Here is a 17,969-nt window from a genome sequence, read left to right on the forward strand (position 1 = left end):
GCTTCTTTTCTCTTTTACTTTTACTTTTTTCTTTTATAGGCCAATTTCTCTTTTACTTAGCTAATGACCTCAGGGCTCTAACTCCCTCTGGATGAGGACAAAGACAGTTATATTTGTAGTCTGATCTTGTAGTATTTGTTTAATCAGAAAAGTATAACATCAATGATTTTTCTTTTAATGCCCTAAAATGTTAGATTCCTTTTCAAGAGGACTTTCCTTTTGGCTCAGATGGTAAAGAGTCTGCCTGCCTGCAGTGCAGGAGACCTGGGTTTGACCCCTGGGTCAGGTAGATGCCCTTGAGAAGGGAATGGCTACCGACGACGCCAATATTCTTGTCAGAAAATTCCATGGACAGAGGAGCCTGGCGGGCTACAGTCCATGAGAACAAAGAGTTGGACACAACTGAGCAACTAATACTTTTCAAAGTAGTGTTTCTTCAGAAATAATACTGTATTTCATTGATTGTAGTATGCAAACACTTTTAAAACATTTAAAAATAAGCCAATTACTGCCTTCTTCAGTAAGTTTTCCTACATTTAGAATTTTCTTCAAAACTGCCTCAACTATTTTAATAACTTGTTACATCAAAACTAACAATACATTTCAAAATTCTTTTAGTCATTTATCTCACTAATTTTCTAACAGAATAATGAAGATGTTGTCTGAAATATAGTCTAACTTGTCAAATTTAATATGTTATCTTAATAGCCTGTAAATATTCAGGTTTATAAACTTTGATATTTAAGATGTGATTAACTAAGAGAATCAATCTAAAATGTAAAGAACACTTTTGATGTAAAAATTCATGCTTACGTTCCTGGATTGGAATGAAGTTATTTTCCTTCTTTGATATGGAGTATTTTAAATGTTGTTCTATTGATATTCAACTTTAAATAATTTGAATGTTAGGTGTTGCAAATGTCTTTCTAAATCATTTTTCCCTCCAAAGCAAATAGTGCTCTTTAAGTAGAAATAGATTTCTTTTGGCCTTGGGAATTAGTTCTCTCCTGTATCAATGTGCTCTTGCCTGGGGAATCCCAGGGACAGGGGAGCCTGGTGGGCTGCCCTCTCTGGGGTCACACAGAGTTGGACACGACTGAAGCGACTTAGCAGCAGCAGCGTATCAATGTAAAATTGAACCAGCTCATTGTACTAGCCATTTAAATATTTTGGAAAGCAACCAAAAATGCCCCTGGCCATAGCATTCCTTTTCAGTGATGTCTTACTCTATTCTGTAGTGCTTTAAATAACAAGGCAACTGACTCCAGGATTCTTGCCTGGAGAATCCCATGGACAGAGGAACCTGGTGGCCTACAATCCATTGGGTCACAAAGAGTCAGAATGACTGAGGCTACTTAGTACACAAGCACATAAATATCCTAGGGGAATTAGGACATCTAATGTTGATGGAGCAATGGAATCTAAGACATTTAAAAAATTTCCCAACACAAATATGACTGATTTTTGACAAAGGTTCAAAATCATTCAATTTATTTAAGAAAAAATATATTGTCTTAAAAAAGTTATTAAAGCATTGCACATGCAAATCCAAAGAAACAAACAACAACAAACCCTGAACTTCTATGTAAACCATAAAACCTTATTTAAAAATTAACTCAAAATTGATCAAATGAGGGAGAGAAATGGTGATGCCATCCACCCATTTCATCTTCTGTTGCTCCCTTTCCCTCTTGCCCTCAGTCTTTTGCAAACAGGCACACATGCACACACAAACACACAGAGATGTGTTTCCAGAAACTGGATGTGTGATTCCGGGGGCTGTGTGTGCGTGTGTGTGTGCTCAGGTGCTTCAGTCGTGTCTGATTCTTTGTGATCCTCAGGCTGCCCTAATTGGTTTGCTGTAGTTTCTCATTAAATTTGACAATATTTTAAAATTAATATATATTAACAGATACAGACATAGATGAGATATCTAGATACAGATACAGATTATAAATATCCTGTGGCTTCCCAGGTGGCGCTAGTGGTAAAGAATCCGTCTGCCAATACAGGAGACCTAGAAAATCCAGGTTCAATCCCTGGGTCAGAAAGATCCGCTGATAGTTTGTCAGTTTTGAAGAATCAGTCCATTTCATCTTATTGGCAATTTTATAGACACAGAGTTAGTAAAAGCATCTTTATTAATCCTTTAATAATATCTATAGATTTCAATGTGCCAACTCTCATTCTTTGTGTTTAATACATGTGATATGTCTTTTTTCATTGTCTATTTTTTAAAAGTCATATCTACTTTATAAAATTTGCAAAGTATCAGCTTTTTACTTGATTGTCTTTCTCTATTTTTTTTTTTTCTTTAGTTTTGGTGATTTCTACTCTCTTTGTTTTTTCTTCTTTCTGTTTGATTAGATTTATTTCACTATGACTTTTAGAATTTATTGTGGTGAAAATTTAATTTATTGACTTAAGATGTTATTTTAATGTTCTAAATGTTCAGTACTATAATATTTTGGTTGAGTACTGCTTTGGCTGCATCTCACAGATTGCGATATGTGATATTTATATTAAGTAAAAATGTAGATCAGTAAGAGGAAGACCTCCAGATACTTGAAAAGTTACATAACATATAACTCTTCAATAGTGATAGCTTTCAATGCATGGACAAAATATTTCTAAAATGTATTGTGCTAACTCTCTTTCCATTATTCTTTATACAAGTCTGTTTATTCCTGCTTACATGTGTGCATGCTTAGTCATCTCTGAGACACTTTGGACTGTAGCCCACCGGGCTCCTGCTTCCAGCTTGTACACCTGAAAAGGAATAAGTGTGTATTCCCCTTCCCCTCCCCTTTCTGTAGTCTAGGAGATGGTGAGGTCTACCTGGTTAGTGTGAATGTGGAGATGGAAAATTCATGTTGAACATGACCTAATTGTCCCAAGTCTTCTAAGATTTCTTACTTTTGAATTGTTAATGACAAAGACAATTCTCTTCAAGACATTATTCATTTAAATTTTTTTTAGAACATCTTTATTTTTATTTTATAGCATCAGTAATATGTAATCATAAATTTCTGATTTTACAATACTTCCATTTCTTAATAATCACAAAATACAGGAAAAGAGGTAGAAAATCTTAAGGAATACTGATGGCTGAATGGCATCACTGACTCGATGGACGTGAGTCTGAGTGAACTCTGGGAGTTGGTGATGGACAGGGAGGCCTGGCGTGCTGCGATTCATGGGGTCGCAAAGAGTCAGACACGACTGAGCGACTGATCTGATCTGATCTGATGTACATTTAGCATCAGCAAAAAGGGCATTCTTTTCAGAAGAATTAAAAATAGATCCTTTCTTCTTACTGTTAATTAATTTATAAAACCCTGATTCAGATAATCTTTTTACTTTTCTGATTCTCATCATTATATTATCAAGTGAGAAATTACAGAGTACTGTGTAATATGCATGTGTGCGCTCAGTCGCTTCACTCTTCTGACTCTTTGGGAACCTATGCACTGTAGCCCACCAGGCTCCTCTGTGCATGGCATTCTCCAGGCAAGAGTACTGGAGTGGGTTGCCATGCCCTCCTCCAGGAGATCTTTCTGCTCCAGGGATCGAACCCATGTCTCTCATCTCTTACATTCCAGGCAGATTCTTTACCACTGAGCCAAAGGAAATGTCTTGTAATATATTTGGCCAATATATCAAAGATTACAACTTCATTATCATTATCATCAGTCATTTAAGTATTAAGATTTATTAAGTGATTACTACATAGTAAGCATATATTTAAGTAGTTTGCATGTAGTATTAAATCAGGGTATATCACAAGAACATTTAAAAAATTATTTAAGTTGTACGATAGTAAAAGGAATTATTAAAATGTGTTCTCATCCAATACCAAGGGAATCATTTGTTTGTTAAAATTAAATTCTATGGCAAACGAATGAGAAAATATTAAAGTAATATTGGCATGTTTTCCTTTTTATCCTAAAGGAACCAGACTTCTGAACTGCACTCACCAATTTTAGGTTTTCATTTCCTATTTCAAATTGATTTCATAAACTTTCTCTAAACAGTATTAAATGCATTATGATATAGCTGATTTACATATCATAATCCCTACATCAAAGAAAATTTTCATTTCAGTGGAAATACTGGAACAATAAACATGAATTATTTGAGCAAAAATAAAAGTGGCTCTATTTAGATGAATTATATATAGTGATTTTCTCTTTGAGTTGTATAAACAGAAGCATTGACAGTTTTCAGAAGTTAGATAAACCAACAAATATGTCACAAGATTTGAGGAAATCTCTGAACCTGAGATTGAGTTTAGAATATAAGTACAGTTTGTACAGAATTTGAATAATTATAATATTTCTTGCTTTAGAAATGCTTTTATACAGACAATTCTATTTATTATTCATAAAGAGTTTCCATTTGACAAATAAAAAGTTGAGACAAAAAATATTTGAATAAATGTGGAACACTCCACTCTTGATATTAAGTTTTGCTTTCTTACTTTTTCTGGCTTTTCTTTGACATCTTAGTTTCAGTATGCTTTTCAAATGTACTATCCTACCCAAACAGCAAGGAATAATTTATAAAGGGGATTAAAAAATGAGAGAAAACCTTACATACATAAACAGCAGATACAATAAAAAGAATAAAGCAGATGGCAGTTTCTGCGGGAAATGGGTGGCTCAACAAATGTAGGTGCATGCTGCTTGCTAAAAATATTGATGATTCATTCAACAAGCAATTTTAATCAGTATCCAAGTACTACACTCTACATTGATTTAAGTATGTGAATAAAATTTGGTAAAGGTGTTGGGACAAGGTATTGAAAAAAGGAGGGATGATTGCATAGACTCATATATAATGCATCTGTCAGCCACTAGCTTCTGACCATTTAAAAGACTCATTCATAGCATTTTTGCATTTCTAACAACCACATTTTTATTGAGAGAATTGTATAATAATGGAAAAATTTGAATACCTTTAGTACTGTAATGTGTAGTTTAAGATATTGTAGATGGTACATATATAAATATTATATGGCTTCCCTGATGGCTCGGATGATTAAGAATCTGCCTGCCATGCAGAAGACCTGGGTTTGACCCCTGGGTCGGGAAAATCCCCTGGAGAAGGGAATGGCAACACACCCCAGTATTCTTGCTCTTGTATGGACTATTGGTTCTGCCCCATATTTGTCTACATTTTTGCAGCAGAAATCTTGACTTTTGTCCTCACTTAATACCCTTAGAATATGTAGTTAGTTGTGTATCTTATTTTCAGTGACTTGTTTTCTATTGGCTTTCAAATAAGTTAACACATAATATGAAAATACATGTATAACCTACTGAAAAAAATGAAGTAATTTACTACTTCTGCAAGAATGAGTAAAAAGAGTATAATTTCTAAATATACACACATGTTGCTGCTGCTGCTGCTGCTGCTAAGTCACTTCAGTCATGTCCGACTCTGTGCAACCCCATAGACGGCAGCCCACCGGGCTCCCTGGGCCCTGGGATTCTCCAGGCAAGAACACTGGAGTGGGTTGCCATTTCCTTCTCCAAATATACACACATGCACGCCCCACAAAAAATATGCTTGATCTCTAACAGGAAAGAGAGGAAGGAGAGATTTACATTTTCAGTGGGAATCCATGTTTATACTTTGGAAGTGAAGTGAAGTGAAACTCTCTCAGTTGCGTCTGGCTCTTTGTGACCCCATGGACTATACAGTCCATGGAATTCTCCAGGCCAGAATACTGGAGTGGGTAGCCTTTCCCTTCTCCAGGGGATCTTCCCAACCTAGGGATCAAACCTAGGTCCCCCACATTGTGGGTAGATTTTTTACCAGCTGAGCCACAAGGGAAGCCCAAGGATACTGGAGTGGGTAGCCTATACCTTCTCCAGTGAATCTTCCCAACCCAGGGATCAACCGGGGTCTCCTGCATTGCAGGCAGATTCTTTATCAGCTGAGCTATCAGGGAAGCCTGAAATAACCTTCGCCCGAACAGGGCCTTAAACCCTGGACCCTCAGACTAGAAGTCTGATGCTCTACTGACTGAGCTATCCGGGCTCTTATACCTTGGGGGAAATTCCAAAGAAGCAATCAAATTGATTCATCTTTAATGTATTCTAGAAGTTAATGAATCACATTTAGTGGAAGAAATGTACTATGCATTGCCCAAAAAGATCTACAGAAAAAACAAAAGAAGCTAGTAATATAGTTAATGCAAAAAAGGTGGGAAATCTCAACCTATCACATTCACATGCATGATTAACACAAACACATGCAAAAAAGGAAGAATGAAAAAGTTGAATGGGATCATCAGTAAAACAGCAATTGTTGAGGATGTGGGTAATTTAGGAAGATCTCACAGATGAGTTGTGGGTGGTGTCTCTTTCATGCAGTAAGTGAGTTAGAGGTGAACATTCTAGCCAGAACTGCTTTTGTAAACATAAACCTGGATGTACTTGCCTCTTTCGTCTTGAGTGTTCCTGGACCAAAAGAACAGCTTAAAATTCCTTTTCTCTCAACTGAGAAATCTGAATAGAACTTATCACTACTGATTTATGGACTTTACACTGAAATATACATGTTTGAAAACTAGTAACATCCCATAATATTATATAGTCAGCTCATCAATTTTATTTATAAGGAAAAAATGAAATATGTAGAATGTTAATGCCAAACAAGACTTTGGAAATACCACGGGAAAACCAACACTTTAAAAATTAACTATATTCATCCCTAAAACTATCTTAGGTCGCTTACAATATATTTCACCATACAATCAAATTAACTTTCAATTGACAATAATTAAACACAATTGAGAGGTGAAGAGAAAAACACAGGCTATAAGAGCAAAATCACTAATGTAAATGAATTTAACTCAAATTTTTGCATTTTTGAGCATTCAGATGAAGAAGTGAAGTGAAGTTGCTCAATCATGTCTGACTCTTTGCTACCCCATGGACTGTAGCCCACCAGGCTCCTCTGTCCATAGAATTCTCCAGGCAAGAGTACTGGAGTGGGTTGCCATTTCTTCCTCCAGGGGATATTCCCAACCCAGGGATTGAACCCAGGTCTCCCGTATTGTAGTCAGACACTTTACCATCTGAGCCACCAGGGAAGCCCAAATTATAATCACATATCTTTAGAAAAAGTGATAATTCATGGCAGAAAATAAAGATTAAATGGATAACTTTTCTTACTAATTGATTTCATAATGATGAAAAATGTAATTCACAACCTGTTAGACACCTAGCAATTATAGGTTTGTTTTCTAATGGAATTGGAAAAAATGAATGGTGTACCATCTTTTATATATATATAAGGAAACAAAAGCCAAAGAAAGTGGAATAACAGTACTTTTGATTGAATCATTCCCACAGATGAAATATGAAGGGATGGAAGCAGAAGACAACATATCCACAGTTATACAATTTGTACTCCTGGGGTTTTCTACCTTCCAAACCTCCAAGGGCTACTGTTTGGGGTGTTCTCCATTATTTACATCATTATCTTAACTGGAAATAGTCTCATAATAATACTAACTATGCTTGACCCAGCTCTGCAGAAACCCATGTATTTCTTCCTGGCAAACTTTTCCTCTTTGGAAATCTGTACGTGTCTGTCACTGTCCCTAGGATTCTGGTGAACCTTTGGACTCAGGACAGAAGAATATTTGTCCTGGACTGTGCCACCCAAATGTGCTTCTTCCTTATCCTCAGAGCCACTGAGTGCTTCCTCCGGGCAGTGATGGCCTGTGACCGCTGTGTGGCCGTCTGTGACCCTCTGCACTATCCCCTGGTCATGACCCCAAAGCTGTGCCTCCAGCTGGCTGTGGGCTCCTGGGTCAGTGGAATCCCAGTGCAGACAGGGCAAACGTGCCAGATCTCTCTGCATTTCTGTCATTCGAATGAGATTAACCACTTCTTCTGTGACATTCCCCCCATTCTGAAGCTGGCCTGTGGAGACACTTCTGCACATGAGCTGTTGGTCTATGCAGTAGCTCTGTTGTTTGCTGCCATCCCTTTTTGTTGATCCTTGCCTCCTATAGCCAAATCATTTCCACTATTCTGAGGTTGCCAACAGCCAGAGGACAGGCTAAGGCCTTCTTCACGTGTTCTTCTCGCCTGTTGGTTGTGGTGTTATTCTTCAGATCTGCTGCCATTACCTACTCAAGACCAAAATCCAGTCATTCTGCAGGAACTGACAGACTCCTCTCTGTTCTACACCATAGTGACTCTGATGTTCAGTCCCATGATATACAGCCTTCGGAACAAGGATGTGATTACAGCGCTGAGAAAATTATTACTGAAAAAATAATGTGATGATTTTAATTATAAATGTTTTATTTGTTTGCTAAACAGGTAACAGAGAAACATTTTCAGCTTCTATCTTCCCTCTTTAAGGAGTAAGCCACTTCTATTCTCAGATGCACTTATGAATACTTTAGAAAACTAATCCACAATTTACTGCGCTTGGATAAATACCAGATAAGTGAGTCATCAATCCTCCATGTCTAAGGAATAATCCTGCCTCATGAATTACATGGTAATTTACACATTAAAAAAGCTGAAACAAAATTGAATCCGGTAAGTTTTTTGGCTTAAATATACTAGAAAATATGTTTATTTATCTAAATAATTATCTCTATCTCTACACTTGCATTTGTTGGCATTCTTTGATTCTATAGCACAGAAAATGACTATAAGCAGTTGAAAATTGAATGTTTGAAGGAGGGATTGAATGAGTGAATGGGTAAATGAATATTGCTAGTGCCAACATCAGATTGCTAGCAAAAAAATCTAGATTTTTCAGAGAACCAATAATATTGGGAGCATATTTGCTTATTTACTATAAACTCACATGAAATTACTGCAATCATAAAACCAAAAGAATAGCATTCATAGACTTTGTTCTCTTCCTAAGTGCATGATAAAAGAGTACCTTCCTACTCATCTTAACTGGTTTATTTTGCACATATTTGCATGTTCTACTTAGCAAATTTGATCCAAAATAATTTGCTTTGCATTATTTCATCCTTTACATAACTGCATTCTAACAGCTAAGTCTATGTCAATTTGAATTTTTAAAAGAAAATATATATAGGGTATAAAAGTGAAGAAAAGTTTTAGAAGTTATTTTCAGAATTACCCACAGTCCGTACAATTGCATTACATTAGTGTGTCTGGACTCACCTCCCATGTCTTTATCCCCTCCTTTAGTGTTGAAAACTTCAAATCATTGACTGATATAATCAAGGAAAGTGAACATATCTCACTAGGATTATGAATGCCCATCTTTCCAATTCCATCCTCAAATCAGCAACATTAAGAGATGATTTGTTGTAGCTGTCCCTGAGAACTTCTGCTATAGGTCTTTTGACAATTATTCCATTCTGTAGTTTTAGTTTCAATTATAACCTAACTGTCTTTATCCTGGGATGTACTATCATATGGTGTATCAGAGAATAATTTATGGAAGTTAATGGTTCAATCAAATGAAGACCACATAAGCCAGTCATGCTATTTCATTGGGAGATTGTGATAGATATTCTCTCCAGGTGAGATGAACTAGAATCCCTGGAAACAAGTGCACTACATTAGTTGACAAAATGGACTTTATAGATATGATTAATATCATAAATCATTGAGATGGGGAGATTATTCAGGTAGAACCAATCTGATCACATAAGCCTTAGAAACAAGAAGAGAAAGAAAAGCAATATTCAAAACATGGGTTATCACAGATGGAACAGAGAAAAGGAGGGCTCATTTTGTCAGTGCTGGCTCCAAAGTCTGTTGGGACAAAGAGCAAGGACTGTCCTGATCTCTAGAAAGTGAACATGGCATTTGACCAGTTGCCAGCAAGGAATCAGTCCTCTGTCCGACAACCTCAAGGAAGAAAATTCTGCCAATAATTTAATTGAACAAGAAAGATGGAATACTCACTAGAGCAAAAAAAAGAATGTGGCCCTCCCAACAGTTTTGACCTATCATCTACAGACCTCCAAGATAATAAACTAAAACTGCAAGAGACAGCTAATACACAGAAGATAATGATGTCTTTCACAGAAAATAATATGAGATGGTGTAGCCTTGCTCAGGATATACAAATTCAAAACTTCAATCTCATAACCAATTTAACTGTACTACAAGAAGAGACTTCCCTGGTGGCTCAGATGGTAAAGCGTCTGCCTACAATGCAGGAGACCCGGGTTCAATGCCAGGGTCAGGAAGATCTCCTGGAGAAGGAAGTGGTAACCCACTCCAGTATTCTTGCCTGGAAAATCCCATGAACAGAGAAGCCTGGTAGGCTACAGTCCTTGGGGTCGCAAAGAGTTGGACACAACTGAGCGACTTCACTTTTCTATGAGGATTTGAAATATTCAATTTCTCAGCCTCCTTTCCAGCTGAGTATGAAACAATGACTCAATTTTGGCTAATAACATGAAGATAGATGTCAACAAGTGTTTAGTTTTTTGTTTCCACTACTTTCATCCTTTGTGTTAGTCCCTCAGTCATGCCCAACTCTTTGTGACCCCATAGACTGCAGCCCCCTAGGCTCCTCTGTCCATGGGATTTTCCAGGCAAGGATACTGGAATGGGTTGCCATTTCCTTCTCCATCTTTCATCCTTGGAATGGTGCAGAAGTCATATCTAAGAATGGGAAAGCAGGAGAGCATAAGAAACCTGACACTCCAATGTCTTTATTTTTAAAGTATAAGACTAGTCAGACCACCCCCCCAGAAGTGCTCTGTGAAGCAAACAAATGTGTTTTATTTCACAGGCTTAAATAAAATTCTAAAGGAGAGTATATCTGTATACATATTAATGTCTCACAATGTTTGGTGGTACTAGATAGTACCTCTTTTGTGTCTGTTCATCTGGTGAAAAGCTGTATTGTGGCAGGAAATGTTTCTCAGGAATGTAGATTTTGGTGTTTTTTTATTTTTATTTTTTTTAATTGGCAGATAATTGCTTTACAATGTTGTATTGGTTTCTGCCACACAACAAGGTGGATCAACCCTAAGGGTACATATGTCCCCTCTCTCTTGAACATCCCTCCCATTCTCCACCCCATCCCACCTCTCTAGGTTGTCATAGAGTACTGGGCTGAGCTGTGTTATACAGCAACTTCCCATTAGATCTGCTTTGCACATGGTAATGTGCAAAGATTCAGTGCTACTCTCTCAATTTTCCCCACCCTCTCCTTCCCCTGCTGTGTTCACAAGTCTGTTCTCCATGTCTGTCTCTCTAATCCTGCCCTGCAAATAGATTCATCAGTACTATTTTTCTAGATTCCATTTTATTTGCATTAATATACAATATTTGTTTTTCTCTTTCTGACTTCCTTCACTCTATATAGCACTTCACTCTAGATTCATCCACCTAATTAGAACTGACACAAATTCATTACTTTCTATGAGCAATATTCCATTATATACATGACCACACCTTCTTTATCCATTCATCTGTCAGTGTACATCTAGGTTGCTCCAATGTCCTGGCTATTGTCGATAGTGCTGCATATCTCTTTGAATTATGGTTTTCTCAGGGTCTATACCCAGGAGTGGGATTGCTGGGTCTTATGGAAGTTTTCATGGGGGATGATTTTGATCACTGCCTCCTTTACATTACAGACCTCCATTTGTAGTTCTTTAGGCACTCTGTCTATCAGATCTAATCCCTTGAATTGATTTGTCACTTCCACTGTATAATCAATAATAAGGGATTTGATTTAGGTAGAGTGCCTGATGAACTATGGAATGAGGTTCGTGACACTGTACAGGAGACAGGGATCAAGACCATCCCCATGGAAAAGAAAGGCAAAAAAGCAAAAAAGCTGTCTGGGGAGGCCTTATAAATAGCTGTGAAAAGAAGAGAAGCGAAGAAAAGCAAAGGAGAAAAGGAAAGATATACTCATTTGAATGCAGATTTCCAAAGAATAGCAAGAAGAGATAAGAAAGCCTTCCTCAGTGATCAATGCAAAGAAATAGAGGAAAACAATAGAATGGGAAAGACTAGAGATCTCTTCAAGAAAATTAGAGATACGAAGGGAACATTTCATGCAAAGATGGGCTCGATAAAAGACAGAAAAGGTATGGACCTAACAGAAACAGAAGATATTAAGAAGAGGTGGCAAGAATACACAGAAGAACTGTACAAAAAAGATCTTCACGATCCAAATAATCATGATGATGTGATCACTGACCTAGAGCCAGACATCCTGGAACGTGAAGTCAAGTGGGCCTTAGAAAGCATCACTACGAACAAAGCTAGTGGAGGTGATGGAATTCCAGTGGAGCTATTTCAAATTCTGAAAGATGATGCTGTGAAAGTGCTGCACTCAATATGCCAGCAAATTTGGAAAACTCAGCAGTGGCCACAGGACTGGAAAAGGTCAGTTTTCATTCCAATCCCAAAGAAAGGCAATGCCAAAGAATGCTCAAACTACCGCACAATTGCACTCATCTCATATGCTAGTAAAGTAATGCTCAAAATTCTCCAAGCCAGGCTTCAGCAATACGTGAACTGTGAAATTCCAGATGTTCAAGCTGGATTTAGAAAAGGCAGAGGAACCAGAGACCAAATTGCCTACATCTGCTGGATCATCGAAACAGCAAGAGAGTTCCAGAAAAACATCTATTTCTGCTTTATTGACTATGCCAAAGCCCTTGACTATGTGGATAACAATAAACTGTGGAAAATTCTGAAAGAGATGGGAATACCAGAACACCTGACCTGCCTCTTGACAAATTTGTATGCAGGTGAGGAAGCAACAGTTAGAACTGGACATGGAACAACAGACCGGTTCCAAATAGGAAAAGGAGTTTGTCAAGGCTTTATATTGTCACCCTGCTTATTTAACTTCTATGCAGAATACATCATGAGAAATGCTGGGCTGGAAGAAACACAAGCTGGAATCAAGATTGCTGGGAGACATATCAATAACCTCAGATATGCAGATGACACCACCCTTATGGCAGAAAGTGAAGAGGAACTAAAAAGCCTCTTGATGAAAGTGAAAGAGGAGAGTGAAAAAGTTGGCTTAAAGCTCAACATTCAGAAAATGAAGATCATGGCATCTGGTCCCATCACTTCATGGGAAATAGATGGGGAAACAGTGTCAGACTTTATTTTTGGGGGGCTCCAAAATCACTGCAGATGGTGACTGCAGCCATGAAATTAAAAGACACTTACTCCTTGGAAGAAAAGTTATGTCCAACCTAGATAGCATATTGAAAAGCAGAGATATTACTTTGCCAACAAAGGTCCGTCTAGTCAAGGCTATGGCTTTTCCAGTGGTCATGTATGGGTGTGCAAGTTGGACTGTGAAGAAAGCTGAGCACTGAAGAATTGATGCTTTTGAACTGTGGTATTGGAGAAGACTCTTGAGAGTCCTTTGGACTGCAAGGAGATCCAACCAATCCATTCTGAAGGAGATCAGCCCTGGGATTTCTTTGGAAGGAATGATGCTAAAGCTGAAACTCCAGTACTTTGGCCACCTCATGCGAAGAGTTGACTCATTGGAAAAGACTCTGATGCTGGGAGGGATTGAGGGCAGGAGGAGAAGGGGATGACAGAGGATAAGATGGCTAGATGGCATCACTGACTCGATGGACGTGAGTCTGAGTGAACTCTGGGAGTTGGTGATGGACAGGGAGGCCTGGCGTGCTGCAATTCATGGGGTCACAAAGAGTTGGACACGACTGAGCAACTGAACTGAACTGAAGAGTATGAAATGCTAATCGTTCAGTCATGGTTGACTCTTTGCAACCCTGTGGACTGTAGCCTGCTAGGCTTCTCTGTGCCTGGAATTCTTCCGGCAAGAATACTGGAGTGGGTTGCCATTCCCTTCTCCAGGGTATCTTCCCGATCCAGGAATCAAACCTAGAACCTCTCACATTCTAGCTGGATCCTTTAACCTTCTGAGCCACAAGTAGCATAAAATCCCTCTGCAAATTAGTAGCAGAGGATGAATTTGTCTTTCCCTAACAAGTGATGCAAAGAGCATAACCACTAGATGGCAGAGTGACACTGTAATTTAAATCAAGGCACAAATAATGTGCATTGATTGCTTTAGAGAAAGTAGCAGAAACTGATAGAAAGCAAGATGTTCGTGGTTTAAATATAACTTTGAAAACATTTTATTCCATGAAGGAAAAATGTGATCTGTCATGTCGACTGACAGAGGATGCTGAGTCCACCAAGCCACGAGCACGGCTCCTGCACCCCCGTCTCCCGCTCAGGCTGGTGAGCCCTGAGGAACTCTGGGTTGAAACAGAGCTGCACCCTGAGGGAACACAGGATAGAAAAGAACAGGGTCCTGGCCCTAAATAGTCCAGGTGCAGCTCAAAGGGATGATTTCAAGGAGCCCAGACTGTTCCCTCTCCCCAGGCGCAGAAAAGCCCTAAATTTGTTAATGTGAGCTATCTGGTTTTCTTTAATTTCCAGTAATCTTTTGATGGTCTGACTACCTGGTTTTTGTTGCAAAATGCATATACATTCTGACCCCTCCCTTCCCTTTTCAGAGCAGTTTCTCTGAACTAACTGAGACGTTGTCTTCCAGATTTGTGTGTGCATGGCCGCTCAGTCATGCCCGACTCTTTGGTGACCCCATGGACAGTAGCCTACCAGGCTCCTCTGTCCATGGGTTTCTCCAGGCAAGAGTGTTGGAGTGGGTAGCCAATTCCTCCTCCAAGGGATCTTCCTGACCTAGGGATTGAACCTGGGTCTCCTACATTACGGGTGAATTATTTATTATCTGAGCCACCAGGGAAGCCCCTTATTTTCTAGGTTTAAGTCCATAGAATAAAAAATAATTCTGTTTTTAGGTTGTGTTTTTTTGTTAGTTTGTTTTTGGTCAGTTGGTAATTTCATGTCTCTTTCAGGAATAAGGAAACCAGTGTTCAAAGATAGCAGTTTACTAGATCACATTCAAGCAGCAATTCACCTTTGATTTTTATCTTTGTTTTTCCAGTTTTCATTTTTGAACTAGGAGTGATGTGTTGGCTTTTGGTCACTTACATAATCACATAGTTTATGTAATGAAGAGTGTTAACACTTCATCTCAATTAATTTTATAAGAAGTAAATACACAAAAACATGGTTAATAATGTGTGCAGATATTAGTATAAATATTAAAATCCTTACAGAAGCAAATACTATTAATGTATTACAAAAACAAGAATGCATAAGGAAGTTATAATGTTATTAACATATATATATATATAAAATTCAATGACAAAGCAAAAATATTAATAAGCCAAAAACTATAGGAGATGAGAGGAGAAATAAACAGACTCTAAATTCAAACTAAAAACAATATAATATATATATAAAATGTGATTGTGTTTCTGTTATAATCCCAAATAACACAATTACATTATATCACAGAAATCTTCTAATAAGGAATAGAATTTTTTCCAATCTTTCTTAAGAAATTTTAAAAATTGACTTATGTCAATTTTTTGACATAAAATTTACTTATGTCTTAGCCCATAAGTAAAACACAGTAATTTTAATAATAAAATTATCATTTATTGGTTACTAGCAAATACAAGAGTAAATAAGGCAATCCATTTAAGACTGTAAAATCATGCCTTTAAAAAATTACAAAGGAATAATATAGACTACCATAGAAAAAATTAGTATATGAGATATAATCTAGGTGATAAAATAAATTACATGGTACAGCATACTGATATCAACAAAAGTAAAATAGACAAAGCATTCTTCTGGCAAGGTCTATTAAAAGGCCTTAAGATAGCATTAGGATGTAAAATTTAATCTTCCCACCCATCCTCCCCAAAACTTTTCAGACCAGGGGAATCAAATGAATAAACCATACTTTTTGCATCACTGTGGGAAAGATAAGCACATGAAGTGAAATTTACCTGTAAGTAAATAAACACTCATAAGGAGTGCAAAGACCTCTGGGTCTCAAATTACCATAATTCTAAGTGTGTAGAATGAAGAAATTTGAAGACACAGATTAGAAAAGAGAAAAGGAAAGTGGAGATCTTATTAGTGGGACAAAACAGGTAAAATAAATAATAAAGTTCTACTTACATAACCAGTAATTGAAAGCAGGTCAAAAGTCTGATAGGAAGCAGCACTGGCTGCAAGAAAAAGGCTAGCGATTGTATAGGATTTGAGGTGCAAACTCCAGGGAAACTTCTTTCTAAGATAAAGGACGAAAGGAAAAGGATGACAATAGAGTTATAAATGTTGCAAAATGAGTAAATTATAAGGATCTTCCAGAAACAAGATAAAAGAAACACACACACACGAAACTGATAATCAAAATCTCTCAACAACCATGCATTTTACATAGAGAGGGATAGATAGATAGATAGATAGATGGATGGATTTAGGTATATGCTGATGATGAAGCTGAAACTCTAGTACTCTGGCCACATGGTGTGAAGAACCAATGTGTTGGAAAAGACCTGATGCTGGGAAAGATTGAAGGCAAAAGAAGAAGAGAGTGGCTGAGGATGAGATAGTTGGATGAGATCACTGACTCATCAGACATGAATTTGAGCAAATTCTGAGGGATAGTGAAGAACAAGGAAGCCTGGCATACTGCAGTCCATGGGGTCTCTAAGAGTCAGACACAACTTAGCAACTGAACAAAAACAAAATAGATACATTCATACATATCCGTGTGTGTGAGTATATGTATATGTGTATGTGTATTCACATATACTTCATTTCACTACACTACAGAAGAAAACAGCACTAAATTAGAATTCTTGTAAGCCACAGAAAACCCAAAATTTACTCCAATAAGTTATCAAAAAAAAAAAAGAAAAGAAAAAAAATCTGTATCCATACAATGCTACTACAAAAGGAGGGGGGAAAAGCGTAAAATGTGTCAAAACATTCCAAACAATGAATATGTCCCTGTAATAACATCACATGTACACAAAGACACAGTCAGAGAGAACAGACAAAAATTGTAACACTCTGAATTGAACTAAATCTCCTTAAATAATTATTCGGAAATATTAAAAATATGTCATAAATATAAAATAAAACATGAATAGAAAAAAGAGATTATGCCAAAAAAGAGCTGGTTGAACTCAAGAAAGAGATTGTAAAAAAAAATAATTTTGTGAGAAATCAAGATTAAATTGCAATGTAGAAAAAAAGGGATAGGGGACTTCCTTGGTGGTGCAGTGGTTAAGAATCCACCTTGCAACACAGGGAACACAGTTCAATCCCTTGCTGGAAACTAAGATCCCACCAGTGGAGAAGCAACTGACACCCTCCCCCACTACAGTGAAGAGCCCAGGCAGCGCAATGAGAGATCCCTGTGCCACAGCTGAGACCTGATACAGCCAAAGTAACAAAGTAGTTAAAAAAAAAAAAAAAAAGATAGAAAAACATTGCATGATTTCACTTACATGAAATATAAGAAGAAGATTCACAGAGACAGGGTATATTAAAGGATATCTGTGGCAGACGGAAAGGAGGTGTTTTGGAAATATATAGTGGTTACACAATATTGTAAATATAAGCAATGCCACTGAGTTGTGCACTTAAAGCTGAAGTGCCATTTTAAAAATGTAAACATTTGAGGAATATGGTCTCTGGAGCTTGAATAAAATGCTGTCAGAGAAGAGAAAATACTGTCTCAAAATGTTATTGAGAGATAAGAAAAACATAAGTAACCACAAAAAGACTTGGTATTACCTTCCATTACAGGGATGAGGTATATAAGGGAGCTATTTGGGTGAACTGTGGACAGAAAAATCAACAGTGAAAGACATTGAGGAAGAATGGACAACAGATTGTGGTAACTTTCAAAGTGGTTTTATTATTGATAGACTATAGGAGATTCATGCTGGAATAGCCAGCACCCTCCGCAAACTGAATTGAGGCAGCATCAATGTTTTCCTTTTACCTGCAACAAAGAGTTTCCTTCTCTTTCTTTGCCTCTTCTTTCTGAGGTGTGAGTATTATGGACTTTCTTTTCAGGTC

The 17,969-nt window shown here is 37.4% G+C and overlaps 1 non-coding gene and 1 pseudogene across 1 annotated transcript; one reads left to right on the top strand and one right to left on the bottom strand.

Moving 5' to 3' along the window:
* Window positions 1–5,972: 5,972 nt before the first annotated feature.
* On the bottom strand, window positions 5,973–6,045 carry TRNAR-UCU. Its single transcript has one exon. It is a non-coding gene; the product is annotated as a tRNA-Arg (tRNA).
* A 1,008-nt stretch (window positions 6,046–7,053) lies between these two features.
* LOC102402979 lies at window positions 7,054–11,250 on the top strand (annotated as a pseudogene).
* Window positions 11,251–17,969: the final 6,719 nt, after the last annotated feature.

Source organism: Bubalus bubalis, chromosome 5 (assembly GCF_019923935.1).
Source record: "Bubalus bubalis isolate 160015118507 breed Murrah chromosome 5, NDDB_SH_1, whole genome shotgun sequence".
NCBI classification, from domain to species: domain Eukaryota; kingdom Metazoa; phylum Chordata; class Mammalia; order Artiodactyla; family Bovidae; genus Bubalus; species Bubalus bubalis.